Source organism: Camarhynchus parvulus, chromosome 1, assembly GCF_901933205.1.
Source record: "Camarhynchus parvulus chromosome 1, STF_HiC, whole genome shotgun sequence".
Taxonomy (NCBI): Eukaryota; Metazoa; Chordata; class Aves; order Passeriformes; family Thraupidae; genus Camarhynchus; species Camarhynchus parvulus.
Genome location: NC_044571.1, coordinates 114286594 through 114304842, shown reverse-complemented (window position 1 = coordinate 114304842; position 18249 = coordinate 114286594). Strand labels below are relative to the sequence as shown.

The 18249-nt window shown below is 45.3% G+C and overlaps 1 protein-coding gene across 5 annotated transcripts in view; it reads left to right on the top strand.

Moving 5' to 3' along the window:
* The window catches only part of FAM168A (family with sequence similarity 168 member A), a 123753-nt gene that overhangs the window by 24864 nt on the left and 80640 nt on the right, over positions 1-18249 (top strand). For 2 of the 5 annotated variants that reach the window (XM_030962887.1, XM_030962895.1), the window contains one exon: positions 13255-13338. The exons of 1 other annotated variant lie outside the window; for it this stretch is intronic. The gene's annotated coding sequence lies outside the window, so the exon portion shown is untranslated. Of the gene's footprint in view, positions 1-12832; positions 12967-13171; positions 13339-18249 lie in introns of those variants that run through there. 2 more of the 5 variants (XM_030962879.1, XM_030962871.1) reach the window with 2 other exon arrangements.

Here is an 18249-nt window from a genome sequence, read left to right as displayed (position 1 = left end):
CCGAGATCCGCTGGGATGTCCTCGTGGAGAGCCTGCCAGGCTGCAGTGACCTGGAATGCATCCAGCTGGTGCGTCACCTCTGCTACTAGCGCTGCATTTCTTCAGCTTTTAATTCAATTCCTGCTCTCCGTGGCAGCTGGTTAATTCTTCTGCCAGAGATAGCTTCAGGAGGGGGAGAAAAAAAAAGAACTGCAAATAGAGGAATTGTTTGGAATATTGGGTCTAAACATAGATGAGGGTGATGGCTGGTTCCATTTTTAGCTTCCTAAAGAAACAAGGCTTATCCAGCAGTGACATCTGCTCGTCGGCTGCTTCCTCACAGGTTGTGAGTGCAGGGGTCAACTTCAGCCAAATTTTGATTAAAAACCAAGTTTTGCTTCAGCTTTTGACGTTTGATGAATGGGGACATTTTGAGCTCGGTGGTGATTTCTTTTTGACCACGTGGCTGCAGGGCAGGGGAGGAGGGAGAGTGGGTCATACAAAGCACAGGAGCAGGAGAGGAGGAGAAGTGCTGGTGTGTGAGCTCCGATACAAGGGCAGAGAATAAAATCATGGCCAAACCACATTCCAGTAGCTCCCTGTCTCCAAGAACAGCCTAACCTGTGTCCCTAGGCAGGCTCCCACCAGGGGATGTCTTCTCCCGCTCTGTTCAACCCTCTCCTTGTGCTGCCACGACCATTTGTGGATCACTGAGGCTCAGGGAATGTTTTTGGCCGTGTTCTTTGAGCTCAGATGAGCTTAAGGCGGCCGTGAGAGTGAAGGCTGGCCTGTCTGAGGCGCCATGGCTCCCGGCAGCCCACAAAGCTGCTTTGCCTCAAGGATTATCCGGCTGCCTGGGAGAGTGCCATGCTTCCCAGTGGGCATGGAAGTGTCTCTGGGAGGAGGATCAGCACCTCAGTGTGCCCCTCAGCGCCTGAGCAAAGGTTAGATATTGAGCTTTTTAGCTTGAGTCCTCAATATTTCCCTCCTGTGTCAGAATCCAACAGGCTCGCTCGGTTGGAAGGGACCCTGAGGGATCATCCACACCCCTGGCTGACCAACTTCACAAAGCATGCTCTTTAAGGGGGCTGCTGACAGGCTTGAGGCATTGGCCACCTCTGCAGGAAGCCATTTCCAGCATTTGACCACCCTCTTGGTGAAGAAATGCTTCCAAATGTCCAGCCTGTGTGGCCAGCGGGACAGGCCTCCCTTGCCCGGCCCTTGGGTGCATCCCAGGCCGTGGTTCGCCCTCCCTGACCTGCACCCCCAATTCCTGCCTGCAAGGCTCTCCAGCCACTCCTCTCTAAGGATTTGGGTGGATTTGTCCAAACATCTGCTGGACCATGGCTGGTGAAGGCCATGTTCTGCTGGGCAGGCTTTGAGGCTGTGTGCTCCCAGTGGGAAAGCAGAAAGGCCGTGTCTTTGGGAATTGTACCAGCCTGGAGAGTAAAAGCTGCAGCTTTCCTTTTGGAGAGGACTTTGCCCTCTTTTAGAAATGTTTTAGGGTTTAGTGATGGGGAAATGCTGTGGCTGCAGAGCTCTTTAAGGCGCCCTCCCAGAGTCTGTGGGGAGCTCTCGGCCGAGGGAAGTAAACTGGTGACCCGGAAAAAGAAAGTGAAGGAAACAAGATTAGTCTGCTTGACAGGGAATGCCATCCTGCGATTTATTTTGATTCCTGTCGAAGTAGCAGCCTGAAAGACTTTATGCAGAGAAAATCTGTGTTTTGTAATTGGAGAGGAAAAAAATGCATACTTTTGAGACATATATATATATGTATGTAAAAAATATAGAGCTTGGTTCCTGGCTGGAGGCTCTGGGAGTGCTTTGGAGAGGCTACTCTGCATGATATCCTTTATTTAGCAACTGTCATGCCCGTTTGTAGGATCTGTGGTGATAGAACCTGTCCTGGGAAACGTCTGAAATCCAGAATCATGAAATATTTAGTGGACCGTTCACTGCTAATGGGCTCCAGCCCTGCGCCAGCACCACAGGATCAGTAACAAAAGGCTCTGTGTACCAGTGCCAAGCTGCCTGAGACTGCTCTGAGTTTGTTCAAGTCTTATTTCAGGTTTTATCAAAAGCAAAATCTGAGTCCAGCAAGGCAGGGTTCGGTTGGTTGAAACCAGCAAAAGCTTGTTTTATTTTCCTTGCTCAGAGGAAACCTGGGATATGTCATGTGTGGCATACACAGAAGTGAGTTATTTTTTTTTTCAGCAGTAGATAAATTGATGTGAGAAAAAATACACAGTATTGATTTTCCTTTTCCTGTGGCTTTTGAGAGGTTGTTAATGCAGCAAGTACACAAGAGCACTCATATGTCTGTCTGCACAGTAATCGCTAATAAATTGACTTTCTTAAAAACAATTTTTAGTCTGTAGTTTCAGTGACTTGATTTGTGGAGTAGATGATGTCTCCTGGCACATAATTACTCATTTTTGGGCCGTGTAAAAGGGGGGAGGATAAATTTTCCTGCATTATCTGCAGCACTGAACATCTCTCCTATTACTCACACAAGTTTTTTCTCTGTGTCTTCTTCCTTACTGTAGCTGAGCAAAGAGGTTTTTAAGGATCTGAGGGTTTTCTCAGTGTTAAAATTTACAGCACAGACACTTTCTAGAGCTAATTCTTGTGCATTCTGACACAGCAGTGGTCATGATTGTGACAAGGACAATGATTTATACTCAGGGGACCAACAATTTGTTTCTCTCAGTGTCTTCAGAGTGACTGCAAAGAACTTGTTTTCCTTTGGGGAAAAAAACCCCACACCTGCAGTAGGACCCATGGTGATAATCACATGAACAGTCCACTGAGAGCAATTTAGTGACATGTGACAGAATGTGACATGCCAGGCCCTGTCAGTCGGCTGGTGGTGATGGTCTGAGGTTGCTGAGGAAGGCAGGAGCTGACCAAAGGAATGGGACGAGGTGTTGGTCCATGCTTGGGGAATTGTGGGTGTCCTGTGGAAGCACCTCTGGTCCTGATGCAGAGGTGGGCACATGGTGATGCTTTGGAATCTCTGGTGTTCATGGACACTTCTGTGATGCTCTTTGTTCTTGCTGTTCTGGACTTGCAGTCAACATTTGGTGGTCACTAGTATTTACTTCCCATTATCCATTGCACGATTGCATTGTGTCCAGTTTCTCCTGGACATGGTCTGCACAGTCAGTGTTATCTGGAATTTGTTCTAAAGCCTTGTAGGTTGCCAAGGTGGCACAGGGACCATGTTGTCACTGTTGTGAGAAGAGACAGACATTGATTATGTTGCTCTGAGGTGATTTATTCCCAGTAACTCCTTGTCTTGGCAGTCATCTGGTGATCTCAGCTCTCACGACAGTGATCCTTCTTCAGTATCATTCCTGACAGAATTTTCCTGATTATTCCCTTGGTCTTTGCTGTTGTTCTAATGTCCCACTTGTTTTTAGCCACTTTTCTGGTTTTGGGTCTCTCTTCCCACAGTGGTTCTCAAGGTCCTGCCAAATCACAGATCTCCACTCAGGAACCTTTCTGTGGAGGAACAGTGACTGCACTGTGAGGTACACAGTGAAATTTAGGACTTGTAATTCTTGCCCATTCCCAGCACTGCTTCCCCCCCCCACTTTATGTCCTGTTTACAGTGCAAATGGTTTCTGCAGGAGGGGCCTGGACATCTGTGTGTTTGGCTGTTTATTGCAGAAGGCTTTTAGTGGGTCAGGGAAGCACACAGAGGGGAGCTTCTGGAGTGGCCTGTGAAATGATTCTGCTTAGCTTTGTTTTAGCACTCCTTGCACAAACCTCTGCTCCCTCCCCTTGGGTCACAGCTTTCCAAGCTGTGCCAGCAAAAGCAGAGTCAGGCTCTGCTAAACTCAAATACAGCACGGGGCACATTTAATTTGCATTTGTGCAGAGGTGCTTAATTACAAACATCTCTCCTCCTGCCACAGTACTCCTGGTAGTTCCTTGATTGCTCTCAGTAGGGAGCTGAGCAGCTTTGAGGGTGGATGTCATTCCCTTAGGTTTAGGAAGGTTTTCCACATCCTAAGGAGTGCTGTGCTGTGAGATGGATGAGTAAAAGGTCAGTGGTTTGATGTTCCCAGAGGGCTGTTTATTACAGGGTATAATCATGGAATCACAGAATATCCTGAGCTGGAAGGGACCCACAAGGATCATTTTGTCCAAATCCTGGCCATGCTCAGGACAACCCCAAGGATCCCACCCTGAATCCCACCCCAAGGGGTTCACAGTGAGACCAACACTTCTAAACTCTTTCTCTCAAGGATTTGGTAGGTGGGGTAGCATGCACTATTTGTAAACCCACGGATGAATTGGAAGGCAAGCTTGTGGTGAGACAGGAAAAACCCCCAAAACTGAGCTATTGCCTGAGGAAACATGGGAATCCCCATTAGAAGGCTTTAGATTAGAAAACACATCTGCCAGGAGTTTGGCTCTTGGAATTCCACCAGGGAAGTCCCACCTTGTTTTCTTCTAGAGATTAAAAAACAAACAAACAAACAAATGCTCCAAAACCCATCCTGAAAATACATTGCCTGTCTGCTGTATTATTTACATGCCTAGAACTGGACATCCTCTTGCAGTGCATCCAAATCCTCTCAAGAGATGGTCCCAGGATATTGCAGGTCCTACTTTGGACATGCAAGCCTTAGATCCAACTTGGAAATTCTCAGGGAAGTATTTTCTACTGAAACACAAATATCCCCTTCTCACCCCCTCAAGAAACATTAAAGCCTGTTTGGAGGAGTGAAAGTGCAGTACAACATTTAGTTATAAACTGAAGATTTCCAAGCTATGTTGACTTAGAGCATCTGTTAGTGAAACATGTCTGCTCTGCAGACAGTTTTTGTACTTGTGCTGTGCAAGCACATTTCAAACAAGCACAGCAAATGTGCTGCTGAGAACAATCCAGCAGTGCTGCTTGGGTCATTTAGATGACTTAATAGGTCTTTTCTTTTTCCTTGCTATCTGTATTAAATCAATGATTCATATAAATTATGCCAAAGGGAGTTAATTGTTATTGCATGGTATAAAAAGCTGCCAAACTAAGGGCAAAACTCTGATTGCAGTGCATGAAAGAAAATGGAGCTGTGTTCTGATTGCTGAAAGCATAAAATGGCTGAACCTGTCACCCCTACCAGAACAGCCTGGACTGGAATTCCTGTGGAAATAGTAGCAACACAAGAATTGTAGAAGCAAAGGTTTGGTGGCTGTGGCATGTTTGGAGGTTTTGGAGCATTTGGATGTCATCAGAACACACAACAAACACTAAATGTGAAATAGCCAGCTGAAAGAACTGTGCTTCTCTGGTGCCCAGATCTGCAGAGGAATTTAGGAATTTAACTTTGTTGGTTCAGGGGGAGTTGAGCTCCTAAATATCTTTGTGAGATTGGACTGTGGTCTGTATAATTTGGTTTATTTCTTATGTCTGCAACAGGGGCACTGCTACCATTCTTTCTTGTGGTTCCTCCAGTACATTTTCAGGGCTGTTTGAAGAGGAATTGGTGCTTCTTGGGCTTTTCTAGCTTTTCAAGGTTGTGCTTGATGATCTTGGCTGTCTTTTCCAGCCTGAAGGATTCCATGGTTCTCAGAGGAAAGGTACAGCAAGGCTGCTTGAAGACAAGCTCAGGTGCTACCCTTTGCTGTGGAATATTTCTCACTGTAGCCAGTGGAGAGGCAAACGAGGATCTGTCATGTGTTACTTAATTTTGATGTGCATTCTGCACTAAATCTGACATGGCCCTTTGCTAGGGAAGCTGAAATTTTCATGGAAGAAGCTAAAACAATGAAAAGTTCATGGAATCATGGAATGGCTTGGGTTGGAAGGGACCTTAAAGCTCCAGTTCCAATCCCCTGCCATGGGTAGGGACACCTTCCACTGTCCCAGGTTCCTCTGGCCTGGCCTTGGGCACTGCCAGGGATCCAGGGGCAGCCACAGCTGCTCTGGGAACCTGTGCCTGGGCCTGCCCACCCTCACAGGGAAGAAATTGTTCCCAATATCCCATTGATCCTGCTCTCTGGCAGTGGGAGGGCATTTCCCCTTGTTGAATAATATGAGAGTTGAAGCACTGCCTGTTGTACAAAGCAGAATGGAAAAAGATACACTTTTAGGAATTCTTTGGAGCTAAGTCTGGGGTTTTTTTCGGCAAGTAAAAGTAGTTTTCAAATAGCACTAGGAAATAAAATAGAGGAGCATGTGGCATATGTAGGTCTGGGGTAGGATGGAGGAGGACAACATCAGGGAGATGTTGGCACAGAAAAGTGTTGGAATGAGAAGGTGGATTTGTTGGAGCCAGTGGGAAAGTTCAGGAGCACCAGGACACACCAGAACCTTGGGAAATGGCAGTGCTGGAAATGAGGAAATCCACACTCTGCAGTGACTAAATAATTAATAAGGGTCCATTTCTGGTCTGCTCAGTGACCTGACCCAACTGCAGCAACGAAATGTGTGGGGTAGGGATTAATGTGCCTTAGGCAAGGTCCGTGCTGGGATTGGAACAGGAAATGATTAAAGTCCTTTGCAAAAGCTGGAGGAAAGCCTGTTATTTTGCTCTAATATTATCAGGAATTTTTATAATCCATGTGCAGTGTTCAGGAAGGTGAAGGAGTTGAGTGTTGGGGGGCTCCGCCCTATGATTTCTTTAAAAACTGGGGAATATTACTCTAAATTTTGGTGAGTTTTACACCAGCACTGTAATACCTGTCCCTGTGTGGCCTAGGGAATTAAGTGAACAAAAATTAAGTCTACAGTGACGGAAATTGCCAATGACTTTTAGAGGAAGGAGAGATTGGGACTGCTTCAGACAAGTACTTAATAAACCCCAGTGAAAGAAATGTTGACTTAACTCATTTTTAATTGCTTTTAAGCTCTTAAGTGAGTTTGGTATTGAAAGTAATTAAAGGCCTTGAAAGATTGTGGGGAACTTTGGGAACACCTCTATGGAAGGGCAGTTACTCACCTTAAAATAATTTTTACTGCTGCCTAATCTGTCTGAATCACTCAATTAATTACTTAATGAAGTGTGGTTCAGCGCAGGGATGCTGCTCAGGTATGGCAGAATGTGTGTGCTTTGGCTATGATGGAAGGCAAAACACCTGATAAATAGTCAATTGTTGCTTTGAGAAACTTTATGGATAAACAGAAAAAGACCAGTCAGTTTTGTGAAGCCCTTTTTTGACCAGGACTCCTTTTCCCAAGACACACATAAGAACTGGAATGGCTGAATTTTCTAGAGCTCCAAGGTTTCCTTGCAGAATCACAGTTTAAACAATGTTTTCATCAGTGTGGCTCAGTTGGTTTTTTCAGATGGAAATAACTCCAGCAGGAAGTGTCTCTGTCAATACAACAATCTCCAAATTGATTTTGTTGTCATGTTTCCATTGAGGACGGTGGAGAGAAGATTTCAACGCTGCCTTGTGCGGCTGCAGTGGAAAAACATCCAGAAGGGATCAAGGGCTGTTCTTAACCTGGAATTCAGGTTGAGAGAGAGGACTCTGCCCCTGAGCTCAGGTGAGACCCCACCTGCAGAGCTGCCCCAGCCCTGGGGACACAGCAGCAGCCCCTGGAGCTGCTGGAGAGAGTCCAGAAGAGGCACCAGAGCTGCAGCCAGGCTGGGAAATCTGGGGGTGCTCACCTGGAGAGGAGAAGGCTCCAAGGAGCCCCTTTAGGTACTGGAAGGGGCTCTCTGTGCTTATTTTCTGTGCTCTATTAGCAGTAGGATCTGTCTCCCCAAGCTCTGCTTCTCAGCAATGTCTTGAGCTGAATGATTCTGATATTCCAGTTATTCTGAGTTTGGAGATTGAAGAAAAGCCCTTCCCAAAAGATAGCCCATGTAAATTGAAGTAGATTATTCAACCAGACTAGAATTTACTGCTCTTTCCTTTTCTAAACACAAAGAAGTGAAAATCAAGAATGAGGGCATTTATCTTCAGTGTGTATTTTTCTGGATTACAAACTTTGGCAGATGTGGTGCAGAGCGATATTTCTTGGCAAACTGGCATGTTTGAAAGACTGGCCTTAGAGAAATGAGTCTCTTTTAAATAGAGCTAAATATAAAAGCAAACCAGCTCTCACTCTGTGTAAGTCTCTCTTATCTGCTGGTAGGAGTTCAGATTAGAGTGTCTGACTTAAATATCTTGAACCCACCCATCCTGCTGCTGCATCGACTCCCAGCACCTGAAATCCAGGGCTTGACAGGAGCAGGGAGCCCAGTGCTGATATTTCAGTAGCAGTTGTCCTTTTCCTGCTCTTTGGCTCCAGAAGCAACCTCTCCAGTTTTCCAAGGGATTAGACTTTTTTTTTTTTTTTAATCAGTAACTGTGAGTAAGTAAAAATGCGGATGGGATTTGCTGCTTTTCCTAAGCTCGCTCTGCCCTTCTGGCCTTCTGCTGGCATCCTCCAAGTGGGAAAGTTATTCTAAGGATACAGTGGAAGTGATGTCAAAGGGAGGTGTGGTCAAGGGTGACATTCAGAATCCTGATGTGTGTCACTTGGCTTTCTTGGGGGCTGAGCCAACAGGATGTTTCTGGGGAAAGGACAATGCCCAACTTTGCCAGTTTAATGCTTTCCTCACTTTTCTTGCCTCTTGAGTTCTCACTTTGATCCTGCATGTAGAAAATGAAGGAGGATCCTGGGATATTTAATACTCTAGAGTTTCAAGAACCATCTAATTTTAGAAGCTCATTGCACACCTGGAAATGTTGAGTCATTTTGTGTTGTTCCATGGAGTTTTCCTGGAGAGATGTTTTCCCATGGTGGATGTGTGCAAGGTGCTGCTGAACCACAGGCCCTTTTCACCCTCTTCCTTAAAAACTCCTTCCCCTCCTGACTGGCCAAAGCCATTGCTGGTGATTCCCAACAATTCCAGTTCTTCTTCCACCTGCTGAGTGCTGGAGATGGGTCTTTGGCAGGAGGGAGCTCAGGAGCTGGAGGCAGCCCTGGGAGCCTTTCCCTCCTGAGCATCATCAGTGTTTGGGGAATCCAGGGGTGAATTCCTGCTGGTGCTGCCCCTCTTGCTCCATGTCAGATCTGGCTGTGTCCTGTATTTCCTGACTCCAGGGTGAAGCTGTCCCTGGGAGCCTCCCTCCTCCTGTGCCTGTTCCCAGTGCTGGGCTCCCTGGCTCTGCTGGTCCAGCTCTCCCAGGGCCAGCTGGTGAACCAGATCAGGGAACAGCAAACCCAGGTTATTTTTAACTGGATCCTTTCCCTCATCCAGGTCTCTGTACAGCTCTGGGCCACTCCTGATGGCTCCAAGGCAACTGCCAGTTTTTAAGGAAAGACAGGAAGGTGCTTCCAGCCAGGAACGACCCTGTGGTTTCCTGCAATGTTCTCTGCCTTCCAAAATGATTTCTTTCCATGCCTTTATTTCCTGCTAGATATTTGCACAGATGTTTTCGCTTCCAGTTGCTCCAGGTGGATCTTTAATTTTATTTTTTTTTTATGTGCCCTGAGCAGAATGGAATTCGGTTCCATTCTGGATAATTTGTATACATTCATTAACATTTTGCCCTATTCATCCAGAATTTGGGTCCTAAGTGCATTAGGCTCCATGACAAATGTCTCTGGTATCCTTTCTGTGGTGTCTCCTTGCTCATGGCTTAACACTATTGCCTTTAAATTCTGTTTCTTTAATTCCATTCCCTGTGTGAGTAGAGGTGTCTGAATTAACTAACCTTCACAATGAACCTGCCAGGGCTTTTCCCAGTGTCCAAATAGAATCTCATTAATCCCTCTTTCGTAATGCAGGGAAGGCTTGTGTTGGAGTGTTTTGCTTTGATTTCATTTAATTTATTTTATTTTATTTTATTTTGCTTGATTTATTTTTAAATAGAGGAAAGGCCACACTGAGGCTGCTCTCACTGAAAGGTTTATTTTTATTTCTAAGACAATGGCTGCATATAATTTTTAATGTTGCACTTTCTGGAGGTTGACTGCTGTCAGTAGCACAGTCAATATTTCCTTCAATTAACAATAATCTTAGATACTGAAATTGTTTTCTTTTCATTACAAAGTCATTTGTGACTTAGAAACCCTGAGGTGCCTTATAATATATAACTTGCACAAGTGAAAATAATTATTCTAGAGTCAATTCTAGAAAAAGTTTGGGAAAATTGTTGAAAACGGGCAGTAAAGAAAGCGAACGTTGACTTTTGGGGAAGTTTTCCCTTTTCCATTTTGTGGGGTTTGGTTACTCAGAGGGCTAATCCCAAAATGTTATGGAATAGGATTTAACCCTGCAGAATGTCAGACATTTGCTGAATGTTTTTATCTTCATTTGATAAGCAGTTCTGGAGTGTATTTTTATGCTACCACTATTTTATCAGAACCCTCTGCAATCTACCAAAGCAGGTGTTTTAATCACCACATCCTAATTAACTCAATCTTTTTTATAATCCATCTACCCAGCTCCCATCACTCGAGTCCAGTTTTGTGGAAAGAAGGAAAATAATGGATTAAAAGAATAACTGTAATAAGATCACCATGGAAGTGTAGCTACTAAAAACAAAAGAAGAAAACTAAATTTGGGACAGAGGAGGGAGGATAGAATTAAAAATCTTGTTTTGCTGCTTGAAATAGCACATGGAGTTGATGAAGATATTAGGGAATGAGCTTCCCTTCTTCATAGCTACACTAATCTTAGGAAATATGAAGGGATTTAATCTCTTTCATAGCAAGAAGAAAGTGGGAATGGAAGGGGGAATTTTGGGCAGTAGGAACCTGCCTTGGTGTCTTTGCTTAACTTGATAAGAAGGATGGAGAGGGACTTTTCATGGGAGCTTGTAGTGCCAGGACACAGGGAGTGGTGTCCCACTGCCAGAGGGCAGGGTTAGATGGGATATTGGGAGGGAATTCTTGGCTTTTAGGGTAGGGAGGCCCTGGCACAGGTTGCCCCACAGGCAGGCAGGGCTGTTTTTTCAGTGTTCTTGAAGTTTTCCCTGACTAAATCCCAGATCACGCTCTTGATGAACCAGGTTGTGCCAACAGGACCTCTCAGCACTGTGCTATTTCCCTAGATTTTCCAAAGGCTTACCTTCTCACAAATTCATTTGGTTTTTCTCCTTCTTTAATGAATGTCTTTGCACTTCCACTCAAAGACACTGATTGGGACTGATTGTTTTTCTGCAAATACATCCAAATTTGGTCAGTCCTGCCTGTTCCCTGCTGGGTTTTGAGCACTGGCAGAGGGCAGGGATGTGTGCTGGCAGCTGGAGAGCTCCTTCTCTGCAGCTTTTCACAGCTTCTCTCTGCAGCAGCAGCAGCATCCACTCCCTCTAAACTGGATCATTTTGACTTCTGGTCAGGAGAAGACAGAAAAGGAGCCAAAAAAAAATTTCCAAAAAAGCGTTAATCTGCTGAGTGGCAGCACAATGCAAGCAGGTATTGAAGCGGTTGCAGCTAAAGAAAGATGCAGCACCAAGGTTAATGAGAGGTGGGGACTGTTCTTCTCCCTCTCTGTAGCAGCCAAAGCTGAACAAAAGGGGGAATGCTTGGAGAATCCCTCAGCATTAAAGGTTGTGGCAATGCTGTCCTCCTGCCAAATCCTGGAAACCCTCTGGATGTTCAGCACCATTGCACGCTCACCTTTAGTGCTTGTCAGCAAGAGCTATGGACTTCCTTGGTTTTTTCATATGAGGATGTGAAAATGTCCCAAAATAGGGACTTGGAGCAAACTGAGGTATCAGAGCAGCTCTGAAATGAAGTAATAATGACAAAGGTGTGGGGATTGAGGTGTGAAAGCAGCAAAGGAGTGGTTGGTGATCCTGTGCTTGATGCTGAGCCTGGTGCAGCAGGCAAGGCTTGCTTTCCCCGAAATCCAAGGGGGGAGGAAGATGTGAGGGAGGTGGTTTTCTCCCCCATTTGCTTGAACACTTATTTTCAGCTTCTTACTTGCCACAAAAGGAGTAATTTGTTTAATTTTACAAAATGTTACTGAAGCTGTTGGAAGTGGAGCTGCAGCCCACGTCTTCTTAATAAATGAGTGTGTGTATTCCTGGAAGGAAGTTAAAATGGGGCTGTGTTATATTTGGTACCTCCTGAAGTACTGAGGCTACTTTGAGTACAGAATGTGCTCTGAGAAAGACTAATTTGCCACTGCAGAGCTTGATGGGATGAGATTTGTCAAGTCCTTGTCTCTGCTGAAATTCACTTGCGCTTTCCTCTCTCTCCTGAAGATATTTTAGGGCTCTATCTCTGAATTGAAGGGCCATAAAAACAAGTCAAAAAGCCTGCAACCAGAATTAAATCCCAAGCAATGAATATGCTTCTTATAATGTTAGAAATACTGAAGTCAAGCACCCATGGAAGCAACAGGTGGAGATGTTCCTGACCCGTTTTCCTGAGTGTGCTCATGCTCCTGCTGGCACCAGGGTTGGGATTATTGGGCTATTGGAGCATCAGCAGGATGGGTTTTGAGTTCTTTCCAAGGATGCCATCTCTGATGGCAGGTGGTGGCTTCCTGCAGGAGGCAGGAAAGAGAAAGATTCAGTAAAAATGAAGATTTTACTGTTTTCTGTTCAGTTCCAAATTCACGCTGTTTCATTAGCTGACTGGAAGGGTCTGGTGGTGTAATTCTACAGAGAAAAGTGGGATGTACCAGCACTCCCGAAAAAAACCTCAGTTGTTTTACTGGATTCAATGTTTTCTGCCTCCTGCTTTCTCTCCCAGAGTGTTTTTTGAGTGAATGTAAACTAATACAGGATCAGTGGTTAGAAACCATGAAAAAATATTTAATGTAAACCTTTCGGTACTGGGTTGATTAAAATAAACAACTGCTCCGAGGAGCTGGTCCTGCTTTGGGAACAGTAGGGTTTCTGTTCCTCCCTATAATGCATAAAGCATGTGGAGTGCCTCGAGAGCTTTTTTTGGGTGCTGCACTTCATTTTGAGGGATTTCATTTTCAGTTCTCGGAGCTTTTGTGTCAGCTGGGAAGGGAGGATGTAGGAGTAACATGTAAAACTCAGGCTAAAACCTGTTTAGTCCCAAATCCTGACAAATAGCTGGTAAACAAGTATTTAAATGAAAGCTTGGACTTTGTTTTCTCCCTCTGGGAAGCTGGGAAGGCCTTGGTCTTATTGCCAGCTCTGCTGTCCCTTCCCTCTCCTCGTACCCTGCGGCTCCAGCGCTCCTCCTTTTTTTGCCTGCATTTCTTACATGTCCCATTTCTCCTTCTGCTCCAGTGGAGGTGAAGACCACTCGGAGCTGGGAAGAGCTGTGTTTTCTTCCAGCAGGTTTTCCACTGAGCCTCACGGGTGTTTGTCTCTCTCTGTCTCTCTCTCTTGCTGCTGCAGAGCTCTGGAATGCTGTGAAGACTCCCAGCCCAGGCACACTCCTCTCCGGATTATCTCCATCCCAAGGAAGCTCGTATCCAAGAGGTACCAATTCTTCCTGTCCTTGTGCCCTTCAGTTTTAGCTGCTCCTCCCAAAACCCTTTCCCTGCTCCCTCCAGGCAGGAGAGCCTTGGATGCTGTGGAGATTGCAGCTGTTGCTGTTTGATACTCTTCTTTCACTTCGCTACAGAAGCACTTTACATTTTCAAATGAGGAGTGATTTCTGGGTCAAGAAATGAGAAATGCATAAGCTGAAGCTCCAGCAGCACTCTGTGCCTGGTGTATTTTATTGTGTTGATTTAGAAAGTTAATAAACATCAGGTCTTCAGCAGCCTGAGTAAAACACACAGTACTTACGTGCTGCTCCTATAAGGAATTATGAGAGGGGTTCTTTTTTTAGCGTTTATTGGTCTTAATATCTTCCTAGTAAGTAATACATTTTTGTTCTATATTAAAAAGGAAACTTGTGTTCATTAGCTGGGTCAAAATCCCTGGGTTGGCACAGACACCATTCCTGATATAAACTTCTGTCATTTGCCTGGAGACAGGCAAATTGTTTTCTAATAGCTTCTATTCCTTGGGAGAACAAAGCTGGAAACCATGTTTTCAAATAGAAATTTTGCAGTGGCATTTGATTGGAGCAGTTTCTGTCTTAACTCCTTATTTTGGTTTATAGAGCCCAGCGTGATGAGACCCGAGCAGGTCAAGCCTTTTGAGCATGTACATATATTTTTATATATATATGTATTTTTTAAATATATATGTGTAAGAGAATTTAATATGTTATAACAGTGGGAGAACATGATCTACAGGAGCTGTGAAACAGGAACATATCTCCCCAGGAAATCCCTCTGGAAAGTATGCTGGGAAAATGTCCCTGTGTGCCTGCCCTTCAATTTTCCCTTAGGGATTCACACTTCCCTGTTGGGCAGAGAAGACACAGGGATGGCTGAAGTGTCTGTCTGACCCCATCCAGCTGTTCTTGTGCAGGAATATGGAAAAACCAGGCTTGACTCTGTGGTTTTTTCCATTTTATATGTTTTGCTGCTGACTTAATGACATGAACTTTAAATGTCAGCTGCTCTTGGGTCTGCTGCACTGCGTTGGGATCAAACCTTTGGGCATGGTCTGACCCTTATCCTCACAATAATTTAGCACTCCAGCCCTGCTTCGGGAAAAGCTGCCCTAAATCAATGCCTCCTTTATAGATACAGACAAAATCTGGCTATTTCTTCCTCTCCTGCTACCCCTGCTTAGGTGGGATGGGACAGAAAATGCCAAGGATTTCAGAAAAGATTTCCTTGTTTGAGGCAACAGCAATGATCCCCTGTCCATCTCCTGCTTCCCCTTTTCCCCTCTTCATGCTAGAAAAAAGGATTTGTTTTTTTAAAGAGGACTTTGAAGCTGCTCCTATCTCCTTTTTCTGTATGGTTTCCCCAGTTTGGGCTGTGCAGCTTTTTTGGGATCTGAGAAGCAAAGCTCCAGAGCTGTGGAAGGGGAGAGGCAAAGCCAAGGGTGGGTTTGGTGGGTGGTGAGATGGGAGAAGGGACACAAAGTAAGACTGGAAGTGATGGGTGGGAATTCCAGAGAACCAGATTGTGTTTCAAGTGGGAATATGTGGAGTGTTGGCTTTGCTTAAGAAAGCTCCTGCTCCAAGGCCTCCTGGTCCAATCCAGGTCCAGATTAAGAAATTTGAAGCTCAGGAGTAGAATTGATGGAGCCTGTGGAGATTTGGCTGACCAAGCAGATCGAGGTTGCTTTCCAGGCTGTGATTGTCCTGCTGGGGATCTCCAGCAAATATTTACTTTGGGTGACTTTATCTTGGGTTGAACCCCTCCCTGTTAGACTCAGTGTTCATTCAGAAATCAAAAGGTGGAGGAAATTGAGTTAAACTTGAATGTGTGGGTGCTCCATGTCTTAGCTTACTTAGGTTGCTTCCTGCTTGGGAAATACCCCACTCCCCCAATCCTAATTGAAATTCCAGCAATTAAATAGTTAAACACGGTGTGTCTGTAAAATCCATGTGTTTCTATAAATACCTCTCTTATCTCTGTAATGGTTTGGTTTGATGTAAATATTTTTAAATGTGCTTTTACATTAGGCTGGTTTTTATCCAGTGTGTGTGAGTGAAATTTGGAACTGGGCCTGGACTTTATACTTCTGCTCTTCAACCTTTCTGAACTCATGTGGAAAATTTCTGGACTTTAAGTCTCCTGAGCATTTCTGCCAGTTTGGTGGGGTCTTCACTGGCCTGGGAATGCACTGAATCCAGAGCTGAAGTGGAGCATTTTGCCAGCAGCTCTTGGACACTTAGATGCTGTTGGGAACATCATTTAGTGAATTTTTTTAGAGCAGGAGCTGATCCTTTTGTTCACAGATCTGAAGTTTTCCTGCATTGCCAGCTCTGTTTTGGAGAACAAAATTCCTTTCAGAGAACATGTGACATGGAAAATGATTTCTGTCAAGCCAAGTTGTGTGCTACATCCAGCTCTGGGGCCCCCAACATCAGCAGCACCTGGAGCTGCTGGAGAGAGCCCAGAGGAGGCCCCGGAGCTGCCCCAGGGCTGGAGCCAGGCTGGGAGAGCTGGGGGGGCTCACCTGGAGAGGAGAAGCTCCAGGGAGAGCTCAGAGCCCTTGCAGGGCCTGAAGGGGCTCCAGGAGAGCTGCAGAGGGACTGGGGACAAGGGATGGAGGGACAGGACACAGGGAATGGCTCCCACTGCCAGAGGGCAGGGATGGATGGGATAGTGGGAAGAAACTGTGGCAAAAACGTTTTAAAAGGGGATTTTTTAGAGGAGTGGATCTGACTCAGAAAAGTATTTGCAAGAGTGTTACCTAGGATGAAATGCTGGGTCATTAATCTTTATAAATTCACCACTTTATACAAGGAGGAAGTTCCCCTATGTGACCTATTCCAGCATATTTAGGTACATCATAAAATCCCCAAATGTTTTGGGTTGGAATGGACCTTAAAACCCATCCAGTGCCACCAGGACACCTTCCACTATCCCAGGTTGCACCAACCTGGCCTGGAATACTCCCAGGGATGGGGCAGCCACAGCTTCTCAGGGAAGGATTTCTTCCTCAGATCAGTCTAAAGCTCTCTGTCAGTTAGTAAAGTGTCTCCCTTCAGGTCCTGGAAGATCACCATTAGGTCACCCCAAAGCTTCTCTTTTCCAGGCTGAACACTCCCAGTTCTCCCAGCAGAGCTGCTCCATCCCTCTGATCCCCTTGGTGCCTTGTCTGGCTCTGCTCCAGCAGCTCAGCAGCAGCGGTGTGCTCTGTTCAAGGGCTCTGTGGCTGAGGTGAGCTTGTGGGAAACACCCTCCCTGTCCCCCCCACCTTTCCACAGCGCCTTCCTGCAGTGTTCTCCACATTCCTGCCCTCACAAAAGCCGTGCTGGAAGCAGGGGCCTTTCTCTCAGATGTATAATTCAGCCCCTCTTCCCAGCGTGCCAGCCTTGTTTGTGTTGATGAATGAATGTTCCCTGTGTACAGCCTGCAGATTACTCTGCTCCTGGACTGCAGTCCTGCTCAATGTACCTGGTTCTGATTAAGTGCATTTGAATTTGGGAGTGTGCTTAATGAGCTACACCTTTCACAGATTCTTTTGTTAATTCAGAAAAGCTGCCTGCTCTGATTTATGGCGCCAAAAGGGGTAAACTGCCATTAAAAGCATTAATTAGTCTTGGTTGACTGCACAAAGAATAGACTTGGTGTGAGCCAGTTTTTGATTTAGCCCTTTGATTTTTGCCTAAGCTTGTTAGAGGGTCTGTATCTCTGGCTGTCTCATGCTGGAGTGTATAATTGGAATTTTGTGTGAAATTCTTGGGCTGAAGGAGGAAGAGCCAATTATAATCAATAAAGTTGTAAGGCAATTGGGCAGAACTTTGCAGATAGTTTAATACAGAAATGTTCCTTTTTGACATGTGGAAGTGATAATTTGGGATTGTTAGATTGGCAGGAACGATATCCTGAGGGTTTGCTGTGAGCCCTGGGCACTGTTGGTAAACCTCAGGAAGGAAAATATTCTCAGGAGCTTTAGATCTGCCCATTGTGCAGTGCTTCATCTGCATGTGAATCCCAGAATCCCAGAATGGCTGGGCTTGGAAGGGACACAGAGGTCATCTAAACCAACCTCACTGCTCAAGGAGGCTCCCCAGGAGCAGGTAACCCAGGATTGTGTCCACCATCCTTGGGATTGTGGGTTTTGACTGTCCCCAGGGAAGGAGACTCCACACGCCTCTGGGCAGCCTGTTCCAGTGCAAGGTCACCTCACAGGAAAGTTCTTCCTCTCCTTCAGGAGGAACTTCCTTCATTCCAGTTTCTTCCCATTGCCTCCCCTCCTGCTGCACCACCCAGCAGAGCCAGGTGGTAGCACTGGTGGTTTTCTCTTTCCATCTACATCTTTATCCATTTTCTTCAGGCTAATTGGAAAAAAACCAAAAAGCTCTAAACGCTGGAACATTGTCTGACTTGTATCCTTGGAAATCCTGTATTATATTGATGAGTGTATTTCAGTGTCTGGTAGTTCCTGTACTTCTCAATTCTGGCCATCAATTCTCCCCTCAAAAGTTTGAAAATTAATTGAAATGCAAATCATAGCCTAAGCTTTCTTTCCAATAGACTTTCCATAATTATGCTTGACTGCAAAAAAACAATTCCATTGCTATAATTTTGGTAATTGCCTCTGGTCTGTTTGAGAATTAAGATTTCCCTCTGTCTGTATAAAGTTTCCTTCTCTCTTAGATATTATCACATTAACTGCTCCATAAAAAGAAGGTTGGACTGGGCTTCCATCCCAACTTGTCCTTAAGGAGCCAGCAGTTGGATCCTCCAGCTCTGCCTTAATTTCCTGGCAGAACTAGAAGGTTCCTTCTCCCTTCTTTCTTCCTGCACGCCTGGAGAAATGATGGTGGTACTGTAGGACTTTGGAGTATTGAACTGGAAATATCCT